General features: G+C 40.5%; 1 protein-coding gene across 2 annotated transcripts in view; it reads left to right on the top strand.

Moving 5' to 3' along the window:
* The first annotated feature begins 2,772 nt into the window (after positions 1 to 2,772).
* SULF2 (sulfatase 2) overlaps positions 2,773 to 18,878 on the top strand; it is a 255,156-nt gene continuing 239,050 nt past the window's right edge. Inside the window, exons 1-3 of one of the 2 annotated variants that reach the window (XM_030532956.1) lie at positions 2,773 to 2,886; positions 16,164 to 16,277; positions 18,666 to 18,733. The gene's annotated coding sequence lies outside the window, so the exon portion shown is untranslated. The remainder of the gene's footprint in view (positions 2,887 to 16,163; positions 16,278 to 18,665; positions 18,734 to 18,878) is intronic. The other variant, XM_030532957.1, reaches the window with a different exon arrangement.

Consider the following 18,878-nt stretch of genomic DNA (forward strand, 5'->3'; position numbering starts at 1 on the left):
GTGACTAGTACAGGAATCCAAAAAAAGCATTGTTTAAAAAAGGAGGGACATTTTTGTACCAGATTTGGATCTCACTCATTCTGGTTGTAAAATTTAAAACCAGAGTCAAAGTCAAGAGAGTTGCTCGGGATTTCTACTACTATAAGTGAGATCAGAATCTGGCCCTTTGTTTTTAAACGCTGCACCTAGGATTCAATTTTTTTTGGTAGTTGTGTAACATTACAATCAATATTTATTTGTTTTGCTTAATTCCACAACAGGCTTCAGAAGAAAATACAAGACTATTTAATTATCTTTAAACTGTTTAAAGCTGCAAAGAATTTGCATAATTCTCTTGACCGTTCTTTTTTAAAAAACTGAATCTGGTACTGTCTAAAGGGAAAAATTCACTGCCCAGATCCCATGGGTCTTGTGTGGAGAAGCAGATGGAATGTAGGGAATGGCATAAAAAAATCAAAAGAAATAAAGACACTCCCCCACCCCCCAAAAAAAACTGGTGTAGTCTCCTTAAAGTAAAATATATTTAAAGACAAAATTTAAAAGATCTATTATTCTTTGTGTATGTTTTCTTCTTCTCCCAGCCCTCATACAGTTAATTTCTGTAGGGCACACTCATGGGGAAGGATAGCTCAGCGGTTTGAGCATTGGCCTGCTAAACCCAGGGTTGTGAGCTCAATCCTTGAGGGGGGCTATGTAGGGATCTGGGGCAAAATCAGTACTTGGCCTGGCTAGTGAAGGTAGGGGGCTGGACTTGATGACCTTTCAGCAGGGCTGGTGCAACCATTTAGGCAAACCAGGTGGCTGCCTAGGGAGCCTAGTGGTTGGGGGCGCCTAAAAGTGCCCTCAGGCAAGGAGGTGTAGTGGAGGTGAGCTGGGGGGGGGCACACAGGGAGAGCTTCCTGCAGTAACAGGGGGGAGGGGCAGCACACAGGGGAACAGCTCCCCACCCCAGCTTACCTCTGCTCTGCCTCCTCCGCTGAGCACACAGCCCAGCTCTAAGTCTCCTCCAGTCAGCACCGCAAGCCTGGGTGGGGAGGAGAATTAGACCAGCACTGGCGTGCTCAGTGGAGGAGGCGGAGCTGGGGCAGGCTACCCAGGCAGGGTTAGCTGCTGTAGTAGGAGGGGAAGCCTCCCCAGGCAGGGTTAGTTGCCGTGGTGGGATGTCTCCCTGGGCAGAGTTAGTTGCTGGAGAGAGAGGAGCTAGATGTCACAGTGGGAGGGAGTAGCTGCTGGGGGGGGGCACCACAGGTCAGGGGCTGAGTTAGCTGCTGGGGGAGGAGGTGGGCTTAGCTGGGTGGGGGTGCAAGGTGGAAGTTTCACCTAGTGCACGAAACTTCCTTGCACTGGCCCTGCCTTTCAGGGTCCCTTCCAGTTCTATGAGCTAAGTATATTGCCATATATTATAAAACAAATGAGAAGGCAAAGAGGAACTAACAAGGAACTAACACTTAATATCTGAACCTGCCACTATACTGATCAAGACAAAAACCCAAAATGAGGGATTATACAGATAGCTTTTTATTATGGAGAATTTGTCTTCTAAAAAGTAACACTTTCTCTGGACTCACTTTCACGATTCAGCATCTCTCTGATGGAATGAATTTGCAATGCGGCAAGGTAGTAAATATGGATTGGCTGGACCTTTGCTAAAAAACTTTTGAAGTTAAAAAACATGCAGAAACCCTTAATGCTATGTACAGCAGAACCCTGAGATTTCAGGAGTATCCTCTTTACATGAAACTTCCAGCACCAAAGAAGTCTGGCTGTGTTTGGATAAACTTTTGCCCCTCTGTGTGCTTATTAAAACCTAGGGTAATTCTCTGCTCACTCTAATACCAGGTGTTGGTCTTTGACAGATGATATGTTGTTTTTTTGGGGGTGGGGTTAGGGAATTTAATTAGTTCAGGGCCTGGGTTCTCTCTGGAGTAGAGGGATGAGGCACAAGATACAATTCGTGGTTAGTCCTATTTCCCCTCCCTGCCCTGCACAAGACTAAACACTAGACCCGCATAACAAGTGAGCACAGGACAGTGCAATTAGGCCAGTCGACACTAGTGAGGACTGATTTTACTGGCCATTCACTCAGGTGATTGCAGTTACTGGGTGCATAATACCACAGGCTTCATTGTACTCTTAATTATCCTCCTACCTACTACCCTGCTTGGCGTCTTCCTCAGACCCCTGTTCCACATGCGGTGTCGGTGGGTGTGTTCAGAAAAGTTCCTACCCCAAAGCATCCCTGGGAATCAGGGGAGATGCATGAAGTGGGGGAGAAAGATGGGTGATGGAGGGGGAAGTAGACACCAAGTGGGGTAGGAAAACAGGGTGTAATGGGGAAGAGTGGAACTAGGGCGTAACGGGGGGGCTGGGAGTGGAAGCGGAGCAGCTGGGGGGGAGGCTAAGGGGAGAGAGGCGTGGGGTAATGAATGGGGGAGGAAAAGCCGGGAACAATAAGGGGGAAACAGGGGGGTCCTAATTCTACAGCCCTGCTCACGCCCTCTTCCCGCTGCTGCAAGCAGGCCGGGCGCTAGGCTGGGGGGCCGGGACGGGAGGGGGGGGGATGTGGCCTCAGCACCCCGGGCGGGGAGGCGCCGCCAGGGCAGCGCTGGGAGGAGGCGCCTTGCAACAGATGGGTAAAGCCGGCTCCTCACTGAGTCCTGCACTGGCCGGCGGCGGCAGCGGCCGAGCCACTTGCAGGGAGGCAGAAAGGCGCGGCAGCTGTGTGGTCCTGCAGGCAGGCGGCGGAGCGGACCACCCCCAAGCCCTGCTCGGGGCGGTGAGGCGGCTGCCTGCCCCCAAGGTCCAGGGGCAGCTGGAGGTCGCTGTTCGCTCCCCCTGCTGCTGCTGGGGGCCATCTCTGGCCGGCCCGCCTCCTCCCCCGGTGCAGTAAGTAACCTCTCCTCCTGCGGCACTGGGGCTGCAGGGGTGGGCGCGGGGGGAGAAGTTGACGGTCTTTCCGCGTCTGGGGACGGGGGCCTGGCTCTTAAACTGATGCATTTGCCTTCTCCGTGCACTTGAGGCAGAAGAGTCAGGGCTGCTTATTCCTGTGTCCAGCGCTTAGCTTCTTCTGCTAGTGTGACCTGTAAAAACTGGGGAGCGGCAGAGCCCAGTCAGGACCCAAACCAGTGCAATTCCTCGGGCTGCAAGAGGGTCCCCATCAAAAGGATCCTGTCCTCTGATTGTAAAGTATCAGTGCCTGGTGTAAGTAATTATTCACAGTTCTCCTTCTCCGGCGTCCTTACCAGAGAGGGAGGGAAGTTTCTCAGATGGGGAAACTTGAGATACAGTGAAGGGACTAACCCAAGGTCACACAGCAAACCCCCCGGGTTGAGCTGGATTAGGTGCTCAGGTAGGGTAACATGGGTTATACTGAAAACTTTGATCCCCAGTTCTGTGCTCCAACTGTTAAACCATACTGTGACATAACTGCTGGAAGAATACATTTTTGTGAAGGAGTTTTCTAAAGCACTGTGTACAGGCATGAAACCATGAACAGAGTGCAATAGCAGTTCTATGGCTCATCTCCTCCAGGTTTGCTCTTTTTACTACCTAGGGGTAAATATTAGGCTCCATAAACAAGGACACAAGCCACTGAAGAAAGAACCAATGTTTTTTTCTTTCTTACTCACTATCACCAGGCATTTTAGTGTCTTTTAGACTGAATGTTTTCCCCCCAAACATTTTAAGATACCCTAGAATTTAATACAACCAGGAATTCAAAGGCCATTACAAATGACAATAGTTCCTGTTGTTCATAGCTCCCTGACCATGTGCACAGTAATTCAGACAAGCCTAAACTACAATTCTGTAATAAGCCTGAATTTAGCTATTTTATGTCCTCAAGCTGCCAAGTTCTGACGTCCTAAGTTAACATTTACTCTTGGTATGTAACCTCATCTTTGGCTTCAGTTTGGTCCCTTGTCACATGGAAGCAAAGCTCAGCCCTACTGATGCTTGGAAGAGTGATGTCTCCTTTTATTGAAACTTGCTGTCATGGCCACTCAAGCCAATCTGTGACTCTGGATGTCCAAGTCAAAGTGGTTACTTGCCAGAGTCCAAGTTAAAGATGGTATGGCTCAGCTGATGATGCTGGATGCTTCAGAGAGAGGAGGAAAAAACAATGCAGAGACAACTGCAAAGGCTTTTAACATGAGGGAGAAAATATTCCTTTCAGATCTTCAAAGGTGATGATGCGACACACTGGAGCATGAGATTCACTTGCCTTTTCAGCAGTCTTAGCTTGCAAATGGCAAGTACTGCAAATCTCATTCTTGTCTTTAACAGAATCCAGCCATTGCCCTTTATTTCATGGTGTGGGGTAAAAAGTATCTAAGACTTCATTATATTCATTATTATATATACCTCAGAGTTTCTTCTGACTCTGCCCTTATTCAGGCTAAATAATCCTAGTCAAAACCATATAAGAGCCCCTCCCCCCATGCTATACTTCTAATGGAAGGTATGTTTGCTTTGATTGTAAAAATCAGTATCCACCCAAGTATGGGACAGCAGCACGCTCAAGTCCTACCTTTGAGTAGCAACTTCTACATTCTTCTCCTTAGCAAACTCTTGATAGGTTAGAACAAAGCCAGTGCTAGGTATAAGCAGACTAAGCAGTTTCTTAGGGCCCTGAGCAACTCAAGGGGGCCCCTTGTTAGTGTTCATTATGTTGGGAACTTCCTCTCCTGCCCCCAGATATTCCTGTTTAGGGCACCCAAGGGCTAGCACTGCCTCTGGGTTAGAAAAATGTTGGCTGTCCCTATGTACAGAAGTAACCAATCTGCTTCATCAATCAGAACATTACAGTGGACCAGAGATGCTGCCATATTTTATGTAAACTTCCTGCATCCAACCCCAGTGACTTCATCTCCAGCAGCTGACACACAGGGATAGCAAATGTGAAAGAAGTCAGCAATCCCTTTGCAGTGAGAGAGAAAGGAACAACTGAAGGAAAACCCAAGAATATAATAATCTAACTTGAAAAAGTAACTGATCTACATATTTGGTTAGATGGTGAAAATGATCTTTCTCCTATTTCAAATGAGAAGAGAGTGGAATACAGCAAAATCATTTCATATATACTGAATGATATATTCTGGGAGACTGGAATTAATTATGCTCAGAATGAAGAGAATACTGTATTTTTCACAGAAATTAAACAAAGAAGAGATTCACAGGCTAATAATCCATACTTCTTACTGGCTTTCCTTTTATCTAGTAGTAATTATTTGCCTCTCACAGTAGATAGGTACAAGATGGTTTGTGCAGCAAACCTTACTTTTATTATATAGAATATAATTTTCATAGAATTTTGTGGAATTTGTTTAATGTATATTCTCCTTTGTCAAAATTTGTTGAAATAATTCACATACCCCTTCACCCAGCACTAGGGTTCTCAGATCTAGTGGGTAAAATTTGGCTTTAGAGGGTTGCATAATGTTCTCTGATCACTGCCTAGCTACTATTTGCATCTTATGGTTGGCATGTGTAACCTCAGTGGTGCAAGAACAAAAGCTATTTTTGTTTTTTCACTTCTCAACTTTGCTTCCCCCAGCTCCTCAGGAAGCAGTTGCTTGCACACAAAAAGCAATGCCAGAGCCAGTAGACACAAAGCAAAGAAGTCACCACCATCACCTCATCAGCTTATGTTCCTGGTACAGACAAGAATAGGCAATACAGAATGGCATGCTCATTTAACAGGGCATTTAGTCACTTACAGAACTGAGGGAGAAGAGAAAATTTTGATCAAGTGTGCTGGGGAAACCCATGAAACACATGATCACAGTGCTCCCTGTGACTTTTAATAACATCTAAATTCTCATGCAGTATCTTTAATTTTAGAGATAGTCAGGAACTTTTTGAAATATGTTCATAGAAATATGTAGTTTCATCAACACCAAAACATTTTGCAAAGATATATCAACTTCAGTGAAGGGTTTGTCAGGACAGTTTCTCAGGTCCAGGGTGGACTTTTGAAGCAGGGGGAGAGAGACTGACTTATTTGATCTGAAAACAGACATTTTGACACTTCAGAAGATTTTTGGGAAACTAAAGGTTTTAGGTTTGTTTCAGCATGAAATAAAAATTAATTTTGAAGCCGTGAAAGTTTTAGTGAAAAAGATTTGTCCTCTTGCCAGCTCTACTTAACAGATTTGAAATAGCTCTTGTCTTTAAAGTACAACAGTTTCCAACGTTTGGTGTTTGTTTGTTTTTTTTGGTCTGCTAGTGTGCAAAAAATAGTGTATAGAGGGGAGCTGCAGAGATGAGGCAGCTTTGATTAGAAAGAGCATTGAAGATAACTGTCAACTAATAGTCAGTCTTTGTATGTGGGGAGAAGATGTAATTTGAGGAGATTTATAATCTGAATTGTTTAAATAAAATGTTATCACTGGAAATTAGCTTCAGACTTCTCTTGTGTTAGTTTCAAAACTTTTCTGCAAAGACTGATACTAAAGTTATGTAAGTCCTGCGCAAGGATGGAGAAAAGAATTGTTGCATTCACTTTTGAATAAGCAAGAAAGTGTTTGCTCCTATCATAGTTTGGTAAATCAGAGATTTTATTACAGTTTCTTGTGAGGAATCATGCTTAACTTCCAGTGTTCACATTGGCATGTGAAAAATCTATGCACATTTTGAGTGGTCCCAGTTAATGTCTGTTTGGGATCCTGATCTGTGCACACTGATGCCTACATTTGTGTGTATCTTGCCATAGCCATTTGGAGTTTTGGAGACACACATCTTGTTACAGGATAACAAAGTAGATACATGTGAGTGGCACTGAAATTCTTCCCTGTATGTCAATTGAACAGTTTAACAACTCATAACCTCAAATAAGCCTTTTATGTACTTAAACAAACAACCAAAATCCCACCAAATGTTTGATTCAGATAAATTACTTTTGATTTGCTAAGCCCCAGTGAACAGGTTTTTCTGTAATGATAAATATTGATGAGCTTGCACCTGACCAGTCTGGAACATTGGCTGCCTTCTCTTGCGGTTGGTTCTGATGTGAATTTGGTTTTGGTGCCTAGCAGGAATATGTGTGAGGAGAGAATAATAAATAACGGTACTACAAAAGATCTAACTAAGGACCCTGCTTGTAGGGAACATAGAGATAGAGCAGGGGTAAGCAACCTATGGCATGCATGCCGAAGGCGGCACACGAGCTGATTTTCAGTGGCCCTCACACTGCCCGGGTCCACCGGTCCAGGGAGCTCTGCATTTTAATTTAATTTTAAATGATGCTTCTTAAACATGTTAAACATTTACTTTATGTACAACAATAATTTAGTTATATATTATAGACTTAGAGAGAGAGACCTTCTAAAAACATTAAAATGTATTACCAGCACGTGAAACCTTAAATTAGAGTGAATGAATGAAGACTCGGCACACCACTTCTGAAAGGTTGCCGACCCCTGATATAGAGATAAATCTGTTGAAAGTTATGAAGTTATTATTACTTTTATATAAATTTATATTTTTGTACAGCTCCCAAAAGTGTGCATGGTGCCATTGTAGGTACCGATAGACCATTCCTGCCCTGGCTTTATAGTTTTTTTTAGACATGAACAACCGACTGGAGAACGGAATGGTGTGTGGCAGGAGATAATAGTATATTGATGTCTTTAAACTGAAATTCCAGTTATAACCACAAAGACATTCTGTAGGACATGCAAAGACTCCTCTAGTAACATTCTCTTGTTAGTAATAAGTGTGTTTAAATTTTGTTTCTATTAGGGGATGAGGGGAGGGATGGAAAGAGATGGATGCTCCTTGGCCAACAGTAGGGAGCAAGAATCTCAAAAGGGAGACAGAAGTGACTATACCGCACTCATCTCCCCAACCCACCTGCAGTGCTCCTTTGTAGGAACTCTGGGCAGTTAAGGCTGTATGGGTTTTAGAATGGGGAGCAGCTGGTCTGAGTGACTTCCTTCCCTGGCCAACTGGGGGATTTTCAAGTGGGAATCCATTCAGCAGTTAATATCTATTTCTAGATTAATTATCCATAGCTTCCTACTCTCTCTGTAGGCATTCTTACCACTCTCTTATGAGCCAGTTTGCCATGGATTAAAGGAGGGTTAATGAGAAGCAGAGTGGGGCATGCATTCTGCCTGGACTCCCCAAGATCTGCTAGGTAGGGATGAGTTTTTTCCCTGGGAATTCTCTGGCTTATCACAGTGAGAGTGCCACAGCCTCCTACTCCCTTTGTATGGGCACAAACCACTCTTGAAAGGCAGAGTTCTCCCCGTATGTACTCTCACAGCTTTTTCCATAGGATGGTAGAATCGAGGCCAAAGTTAATATGCCAGTAGATTTTTATACTCCAGCTTTATTATTAGCAACCCTCTGCAGCACAGTCCGATGGGTCGGTGTGAATGGGATGGGAGGGGTGGATGTTGTCGCACAAGATGCACAGTTAGAGATTGGGCACTAATGTGTTTAGTCCTAAAGGCCCCAATTCACTGCTGACCTGTGGCCTCTTTGCACCACATGGCGACCTCCCTCTTTTAGTTGCACAGGGCATTTGTGGGTGGAATGGGGCAGAAGAAGGTGGAGTGGATCTGAGGCAGATGGAGGCATGATGGTGTGGAAATATGCTCTGGCAGTTATGTTCTCTGACCATAGGCCATATGGGTTGCTGAAGCTGTGCTGTAATTTTGAACAGTCTCAGGAGTGCCTCATCCAGTGAGGAAGGCTGCTCCTGCTCATAGCAGGCCCTGAATATGGGAGGAGAGTGCCTGCCTTTCTCTCTTTCTCCAGCTGATTCTGGCCCAGAGACTCTAGTGGAGTGCTCAGAGGAGTGAGGGTAGTAGGATCAGGATCTTATTTTGCTGGAGCACTGAACTAAAAATCTTCTTTATCCCTTCCCTTGCACCCCGTTTTCCCCCTTCCCCAAACTAAGTTAACCTATTAATGTTGATTCATCTCTACAACAAGATGTAGATTTTTAATTGTGGTGCTGGAATAGATTTTATAAGTCCTCTTATTTTAAATATAAATTGAGAGAAGGATTTTTTCATAGATTTAGGTACAAGAGCCTCTGATCTGCATTTGAGGATAGTCATTTTGCAGGGGTGCACGAGGCTTGGGATAGGAGAGAATTTGTCTCACTAGTCCTAATATGTTTCTGTATTGCTATGTGCTCTCCAGTGTGATTAAATATTCCACTGTTTTGTTTCCTAGATGATACCTACATCCACAAGCAGAGCTGTATCCCTAAACAATGATTAATTTCTTCATCATTTCAAAGTCCCTCCTCACACCCTTAGCACATTGAATTTAAATAAAATTGCTCGCTTATCTGCCTTGCAGGTTTAGTATTGTGTGCCTACCTCCTAACTGGTTAATAGGGATCATTCAAAAGTGGATCTAGTATGGTGTGTTAAAATCTCATATCCTTGAAAGTGCAGCCATTGACTGAAATATATCTTTTCCCCAAGAGTCCACGATATGTGTATTAGGTGTTTGTAACACCAGTGTCAAACTAAATTGTGAAGTAAAGATTCTTGGGTCAAATTCTGGCCTCCATTTTGCACCAGCAACCCAATGATTCTGCAAGGGGGACCCTGCCTGGAGCATGAAGTATAACTGAATGGGAAATGTGGCTGGTAGTGTAGCAAGTTCCTTCATTTACTCTCAGTAATTGCATAGGTATTTCTGTCAATTGTTTGTTTGTGCATACTTTTTTCTTTTTCCCCATCTTGGATCACTTACTCTGCACAAAGAGATGCATTCCACATTGATTCCCGGAATTGTCCTAAAATGATTCCTTTGGGTTTAGTAATACAAAAACTAAAATTTGATATTAAGCTAACTAGTTTAAAACTTATACATTATGATCTGCGTATTTGTTGACATGTATGAACTAAATTTTAAATGTGAAACTTGTTTTCTTTAGCTTATTTGTTTCTTTTGCCTAAAGTCTCTTAGGGGCATGAAGATCTATGTTTAAGGCATAAGGAGTTGTCATTCTTCCTTGGAGCAAATTGAGTGTTTCTCAAGATGCAAATGGTTTCTAGATTGCTCTATGCCAGACAGATGGTTGTTCTTTCATTAGGCTGGGATTTGAAAACCTTTTACTACTGCAGACCTCCAGATCTGACTGTGCCAGGTGTATGGTATGTGCCTTAAGGTTATATTGGTGGGAAGACGGGTTTGTTTCTAGATACTTGTTAATGCAGGAGAGATAACGCTCTGTTTCATATATGGGTGGATGGGGGTGGGTGACAAGAACAGACTAATACAAAACTAGATGGATTATCCAAATGGGACGGTTAGTTCTTATGCCGCAGACTTCAATACTGAATGTCTGGAATGAAGTCAGTGGGATTCTTTCAACTTCAATGGGTGCTGGATCAAGCCCTGAATAACTGCCACTGCTCAGCAAAAGCTTTGATGCATGAAGACTTTCCTTTGTGATTTGTGGAAAAACTGTGTTCTGAAGTGTACGTTTGGTCCTAAAGTAGTGCAGAATTTGATCCAGAAGGGCTTAAATTTTTTCCAACACCACTGAGATTAACAAAATAGCACAAGTTGTAAATTAGGACAGAATTTGGCCCTTTAAATACAAATGTCATTATTCAGGTGGAGTCAGGGAAGGAGAGATCAGTGTCACTAATCATAACACTTCTTTAGTATCACCAACTTGTTTGTGTTATAAACAAATATATTGCAGGTATTTCTGTTAATGATCAAGATGCTGTTCATATCCAGCTGTGTTTAGCTCCCATTGTTGGCTCCCATTGCTGCAAGAAAAGAGTGGGATTTTCCTCTTGAATTTTGTGCAACACTAGTTGCATGCATTTATAACTATACATTCAAACAGACTTGGGTGTGCATATTATTAACATTTTTTGAATAGTTATGTTCTTTGGGCAGAATTAAAAAAAATTGTATTTTTTCCAACTGTTTTGTTCAGTAAATAATAAAGCCTGTCACTCTGTCACAGCACTAGCAGCATTAGAATGAGGAACTTTAACAAAGATTTCGTTCTACTACATCACTTTGTTTCAGGTGAGAAACAGTACAAGACTTCAGGGATTTGTGGAAAAATTACACAGTATTAATACCTAGAAAAGTTATACAGCTGAGGCAAGCTTGTTTCAGCTATAACTCATTATTACATGGCGATTGCATTTGAAACATATCTCAAAAGTTGGGTGGAAGGGTGAAAATACATAGCTGGCATTGGTGGTGACTTTGCAAAGTGTCTTTTGCCACATGTATCATCTGGTACATCTGTGAATTCCACTGTACCTCCAGAAGTGATTAATCCCATTGTTTAATACTAGAATACTATTTATTTAAATATTTTTGGATGTTTTCTACATTTTCAAATATTGATTTCAATTACAACCCAGAATACAAAGTGCACAGTGCGCACTTTATTTTTATTACAAGTGTTTGCACTGTGTAAAAACAAAAGAAATAGTATTTTTCAGTTCACCTAGTACAGGTCATTGTAATGCAATCTTTTTATCATGAAAGTTGAACTTACAAATGTAGCATTCTGTAAAAAAAGACCTGAATTCAAAAATAAAACAATGTAAAATTCTAGAGCCTGCAAATCCACTCAGTCCTACTACTTATTCAGCCAATTGCTCAGACAAGTGAGAACAGGCATTCTTGTGGCGCTGTTGTAGCTGGCATCACAACATATATTTACGTGCCAGATGCACTAAAGATTCACATGTCCGTTATGCTTCAACCACCATTCCAGAAGACGTGTCCATACTGATGACGGGTTCTGCTTGATAACAATCCAAAGTAGTGCAGACCGGTGCATGTTCATGTTCATTATCTGAGTCAGATGCCACCAGCAGAAGGTTGATTTTCTTTTTTGGTGGTTCAGGTTCTGTAGTTTCCACATTGGAGTGCTGCTCTTTTAAGACTTCTGGAAGCAAGTTCTACACCTCATCCCTCTCAGTTTTTGGAAGGCGCTTCAGATTCTCAAATCTTGGGTTGAGTGCTGTAGCTACCTTTAGAAATCTCACATTGGTACCTTCTTTACTCTTTGTCAAATCTACAGTGAAGGTGTTCTTAAAATGAACAACGTGTGCTGGGTCATCATCCGAGACTGCGGTAGCATCAAATATATGGCAGAATGCAGGTAAAACTGAGCAGGGGACATACAATTCTGCCCCAAGGAGTTCAGGCAGAAATTTGATTAACGTATTTTTTTAATGAGCATCGTCAACATGGAAGCAGGTCCTCTGGAATGGTGGTCAAAGCATGAAGGGACATGTGAATGTTTAGCATATCTGGCACGTAAATACCTTGCAATGCTGGCTACAAAAGTGCCATGCAAATGCCTGTTCTCACTTCTGGTAACGTTGTAAATAAGAGGGCAGCATTAACGCCCTTAAATGTAAACAAACTTGTTTCTTAGCAACTGGCTGAACAAGAAGTAGGACTGAGTGGACTTGTAGGCTCTGAAGTTTTACATTTTGAGTGCAGGCATGTAACAAAAAAATCGGCATTTGTAAGTTGCACTTTTGCAACAAAGTGCACTACAGTACTTGTATTTTTCAATTCACCTCATACTATTTTATCATTTTTACAGTGCAAATATTTGTAAGCAAAAATAATATCCACTTTGATTTCAGTTACAACACAGAATACAGTATATATGAAAATGTAGAAAACAATCCAAAATATATAATAAATTTCAGTTGATATTCTATTATTTAACAGTGCAATTAAAACTGTAATTAATCATGATTAATTTTTTTGGTTAATTGCATGAGTTAACTGATAAACAGCGCTAAAAATATTATATCCCTGTGGAAGACATGATGAAAACAATTTTGATGCAGCTTACTCAAATTCTATTTTTATTGTGTGAAATGTTGGTGAGCTGATAAAAGGGGAGGCAAATACAAGAGGGCTTGATAAGGACAATTTGCAGATTTAAATCACTGGTAAATGACCTGGTTTTGGTCACACTAGGTACTTAGTCTAGATATGGAATAAAAACATCTGTTTTAATCTCATTAATTTGCTTGTGTGTGATATTTTATGGGTTATCGTGTCTTCAGAAATCTCTGCTGTATAACAAATTTGCAACCAGTGGAGCTAAGTTATGATGTAAGATACTGTAGCTTGTGTAGATGTTCACAGTGTGACATTAATGGTATTAGATTAGCAGCATCAGCAGTATTAACTAATTTCCTCACTGAAACCATGGCATTTGTTTGGTAAAAGGATCATTAAACATATGCAAACATTCCCTGTGCAGTATAAGGTCTTTGGGCCCTGACAGCTGATAAATTAGAAAATTACAGGTTGCAGGAAAATGTAAATATCATTCTTTGTAAATCTGTCCCTTGGCAAGAGAGAAATGTTCCCCTTTAAGCAGTGAAGCATTCATTATATTCTTTTCACATCAGTGAAGAATGCCCAGACTATTTTACATATTTATACATATCTTGATTTGTCTCTTACTTTCTTTTGAGCACTGCTGTTGTACTGGGATTTGTCCTGGTTTTGTTAAGCAAGTACTCCAGCAGTGCACTGCAGAAAAATAGCCTAGCTTCAATTAACTCCTTCCATAATCTTCTGAGCAATCCAAGGGTCATCTCATTATGTTTTTCTTATTAACAGTCATGAGTCACTCACAAAGCATGCCATAAAAGAATTACACACTGGATTAAACTATAAACTCACATTGTGGTTACTTTTTCATCAGATTACTATACATAACTACAAATTTATGTTAATAGATAGACACCTTTATCATGGATTGAGGAAATTTAACTAAATCTAGCTCCATTAAACTTTCAGATGAAAGAGCTATAGTGACTTTTTTAATGTCTAGACACAGATGCATAGAATTTGCAATACCAGATCACAAGATTAATGCCTCAAATCTAGTGGTTCAAAGACACCAACAAAATAGCATTCCTGCAGTAGCTGATTGTCCAGTGCTGTCCATGGGCAGCATTTTCTTTCTGACCTTTAGGGTGATCACCTGACACCTTGGAGCATGACACAGTATTCCAGTTTAATGCCATTCAGCTCATCATAACTGAAGCTAATATGTGGTGTTATCACATAATCAAATATAAATTGATTTGTTAGTTTTTTTAATATCTGTGGTTTCAAAACAACTTGAGCTGAAACTTATAAATGAAAGTTATTTCAGTTATAAAGTTTTCAGATGACTTCAGATATTTTCCCCAAACTGTACAGGAAAAACTGTTTTTATGCAAGCAAATTTCTCAGGCCATTAATTCATAAAAAGGACCTTTATAACAATTGACACACACATCTTCGAACTGCTGAGATACTTAACTTTGTATATTAGCTACTGAGCATATTTCTCTTCCCTTCCTCCAAAATAATTATCGTTGCTAACAGCATCCCCGTTGTATAGAATGTAAAAGAGAGGAGAGAACCCTAATCTTTCCAAAAGGGTCCCATCAATTATATTGTCTAGAATGCCTGCCACTTCTGGTCTTGATACTTGCTCGTGTTAATCTTCTAGGATACAAGTTTTTTAAGCAAGCCAGGTCTGTAGCTGTATGCACAATTATCATGATTGCATGCTCAAAATTAGGCAATAGTGTGCTTAACTAGGTATGGACTTGCACTATCTCATGTGGTTATCTGATCTGTATATGCAGTCTAGCAGGAATCCTAGGTACATTATGCTGCCCGCAGCTTGTTTGAAAATGAGGTTATAAAACCATTTATCAGAGCAAGGGAACTAGGATCTTTTCCAAAAGTCCCATGAAATATTTAACTTCCAAATTGACAGTCCTTAGACTAAAGGTGGTAAGGGGGCTGGAAAGGAACCTCAGTTTGGCGTCGCACCATTAGAGGAGATTTTAATCTCCTGGTGCGGCACTGTAGCATCAATGCTGAATAAAAGGAACAGGGATGAAATACTTGCCTAACTTAGGTCAATGGCAAAACTCTCACAGACTTTGATAGGGTCAGGATTTCACCCCAAATTCTCAGGTGACCGCCAAAAGGTCTAGCCCAAAGTTCTGTTGCTAAACTTGAATTTACATATTCCTGTGCAAGAGCTAGGAGTGCTATTAACAAAGCTAGACTGGCACTTCAGTAGTTGCATGCAGAACGTCTGTTTTTTTTGTTAGCAATCTCACATTGAAAAGTTGTCCTGATTGCATGACACTTTTAATTAAACTTTACTGTGTTTGTATGTATCTTTTTATCTTTCTGTCAGTATCAAAGCAGTTTAAGAAACAATAGTAATATATATTTGTGGCGTGTTTGCCAGGTCCTGTACATTTTTGTAAATTATGGACTAAATTACACCCTCGGTTACACTTGTGCAATCCAGTGACAGGCAATAAAGTTGCACAGGTATGATTAAAGGAAAAATTTAGCCCTTTATGTTGTGATTGCTTCAACACATTTTAGAAATGCATCTATATCTGGGGTGGAACCAAATATGTATTCTATGACTGCAACACTACACAGCAGTATTTATTGAGGGGAAGTGAAGAATAATATATCTATTTAAATGTTTGCGACTATAAGTTGCTAGAATTCAATTACAAAAGAGTCATGTTTACAGTAAAGTTATTCTTTCACCAGATTTCTGTGCACAACTCTTTGTATATTTGTTCCCTTGGACTCATTTTTAATAAATAACTTTACCTATACTTGTTACATAATGATGTATATTTATTCCCACTTACAAGCATGAAAGGGGTTCTAAAGTTTGGAAATTACATGTGGTTTTTAGTGAATGTAACATTAGAACCCATCCTGAGTTCCTCCCTCTCTGTTGTATCCATTCTTCTGAGAATGACACTTACTTCTAATTATTTTAATCAAAGATGGAACTTTGGTGGTTATTTTTGTTGTCCTATAGCTTTTTAGGAGGAATGAAACTCAGGTGTTACTCCCTCCCTTCAACATGTATAAAGATGACTGTTTTACAGAATTTCATGTAGGTTATTCCCCTCTAAATTTTCCTTAATATTACTATATTCAAAAAAAATAAAAGTCAAGCTTCAGAAAAAACTGCTAAATTTCTACAGAGAACAGGAATTCTGTCTAATTCTAAGTTAGGTACTGTTACAGAGGTTGGTTTCCCCATTATAATTATTCTATTATCATAAATGTGTGAGATCTAAAAATATTAGTTGAATTCAGTTAATATATTAGCAGGTTTTTTGTTTGCTTAGGTGTGTTTAAATGAGGTGCTGAAGGACTGGATTCTCAATTGGAAATTCCCGTTAGCTTCCAAAGGGTGCTTTTCAGCCTCATCTGTCCTTTTTGTGGATAAAGGAAACATGAAGGTGACTCATTTTAATATACTGCCAAAAATACAGTATAACATTTTCTGATAATAGATTGTACTGCATGGGCAGATTTTTTTATTTATTTTATTAAAGCATCTTGTTGTCTCTCACAACATTAAAATAAGGTGATTAGAATCTCATTACTTAAGAAACTGATGTCTGATTGGGCATCATGGTGGAAATTATAATTGTTTTTCTTTGTCATCTGTGTTGAACTCTGCTTATCTGTCCATGTCTATTAACCTTGGTACTTGGGCCTGTCTACTCGAGCAGCAGCTTGATTTTTTTTGAGTGTGTGCTTGCAACTGGTACAGGATGCTTATGGCTTGAGGAATAAAGCATCTCAAGATGAGGCCCTGAGGAAGAGGTCTTAATATTCAATAGGAGTCTTGTCTGCATGTCAAGTCACTGGGAGTTTTGCCTGTGAGAGGACTGCTAGATGGAGTCCTGAAAAGTGAAGAATATCATCATCGGTTTAATATGGCTAAAAGCTGCATAAGGCTCTGGGATTTTTTATGGTCTTATTGCTGTTATGGTTAAAGTTAAGTGAGTTCTTTCAACTCTAAACTGTTGCTATTTCCTTAACAATGGCAAAAAAAAACCTTTTTGGCTCTAATTTCTGTTTATCAAACTCTAGACAAACAGATTAATTGTAACAGATACAAAAAGTTTATGCTTTACATCTGTCATCTCTCCAAAGTTATTCTGACATTTATTTATTCTAAACTTTGCGGAACGATTTAGCATGCTAGAATAACTTAAAAGTCAGTTGGAATTAAACAATTATGCTGAAAAGGTGCCTTATAGGCCTACTTTTAATACTGCTGTGGCATTTAACAAATATTTATGGTTTTGCAGGTAGTCCCTTTTAAATACACTTTAGATTTTGATGGGAGGGGAACCCCTTTTGGTTTTATAAACATTAAGTACTTGGCATATCTAGACCACTCTTCTGATGCAGCTTGAAACAGAATATAACATGCAGCAATAATTTGGTGTTTTTTTAAACCACACTTTATTGGAACAGCATCATCAACATGCAAAACCCCACACATTTACTGTAACTCTCTATGAACTGATTGCCCGGGAAAGTTGCCTGGGGAGAGGCTTGTGTTTGAAAAGACAACTGCAAAATTTCATAAAATAAACAACAAGAACGTTTAGATAAAACTCAAGATTTTTTTCATTATGCAAGTGCTGTACAAACATTAGCTGATCCATCTTCACAATAACTGTGGAAGCTAAATAAACATTTTTAGCTCTATTTTACAGATGATGATTGAAGGCAGGGAGGTTAAGGTAACATTTTTTTCTAATGTGGCACCTAAATCCACATTTAGGCCCCTTCTCTCTATGGTGAAACCCATGTTCCACTGAGTTCCATTGTTTTCAGTGTAGCTACACATGGGTCTCTTTGCCTGTATGCATCTGATTGCAGGATTATGGCCTAAGGCATATATGTAAAAGTGGCCTGGTTTTTTGGAAGTGCTGAGCACTTCCAGCTCCTGAAGTTGGTGGGATGCACAAATACTTTTATTGTTTCTGTGGGAGTTGCGGATGTAAGGTTGCCTGATTTTTTCAGAGGCACTGAGAAAGTTTGGAATCTGTGGCATATGCCTCTCTTAAGGGCACAGAAAGGAGCTAGTGTCAGAGCTGGAACTAAGACTCAAGCATCTTAGCTGTCAGTGTTGTGCTTGGACCACTCAAAACAATGCTCCTCAAGCTGCCATTAAAGTTGGTGAGAGAAGCAAGCACTCATCACCTTTTGGGATATGGCAGGCTCTTCTTTTTTGAAGATCCCACATTAGTAGCAATATGCAGATCTGCTGCCTCTCACTTCATCCCACATTTGAAAACTTGCGACAGGCAAGTCTTGCATCTCTTTCATTCCTCCATAACATCTTTCCATGTCTCCATTCCCTGTGTGCTCATAGTTTGGTTTGCTTTTTGTCTAGGGTACCCCATGCTAGTTGCTGTGCACTGATTTCTTAAATAACATTAAGGTTAAAATGCATAGAGGCAATTTCTAACTTGCCTAAAATATGAAACTGTACTGTACTTAAACTAAAATAAAATCTAAGTATGAAGTGGTCTGAGTATAGCTTGTGGAAGAAGGGCCTATATTTATCGCTTTACAGAACATTTGAGTGTTCAGTTTGGGGAGGGAGCTCACATAATGCCTAATGACAGACAGCAACGGTTGCTGTACAAAAAAGAGAAATCAATAGTATGGGGAATAGAACTACTGGGAAATGTTATTAGGGAAGCTGGAAAGAGAACTTGATACACAGTACTCAGATCTTAAAGATGGCAGCTGACCTCATAAAGGACCATAATAGAGACAGTCTGTCCTAAACATCCCCTCTCTTTTTCTTTTATTGTAAGGTTGCCGCTTACCAGCTCGCTGTTTTGAGGATAACAATGGCATGATGTGGTGGATATTGACTTTCCAAGTAAGCTGTTCTCCCCCCTCCCCCAGTATATTCTCACTGTTCAAAGCAGAATGTTGTATGAATGAATTTAGAGAGATTACCCACTCTTCTGCTTTTCAAATAATGGCAGAATGGAAGAACTGTACAGGAAAAAAATTCTAATATC

This window comes from Gopherus evgoodei, chromosome 14, assembly GCF_007399415.2.
Source record: "Gopherus evgoodei ecotype Sinaloan lineage chromosome 14, rGopEvg1_v1.p, whole genome shotgun sequence".
Lineage (NCBI taxonomy): Eukaryota > Metazoa > Chordata > Testudines > Testudinidae > Gopherus > Gopherus evgoodei.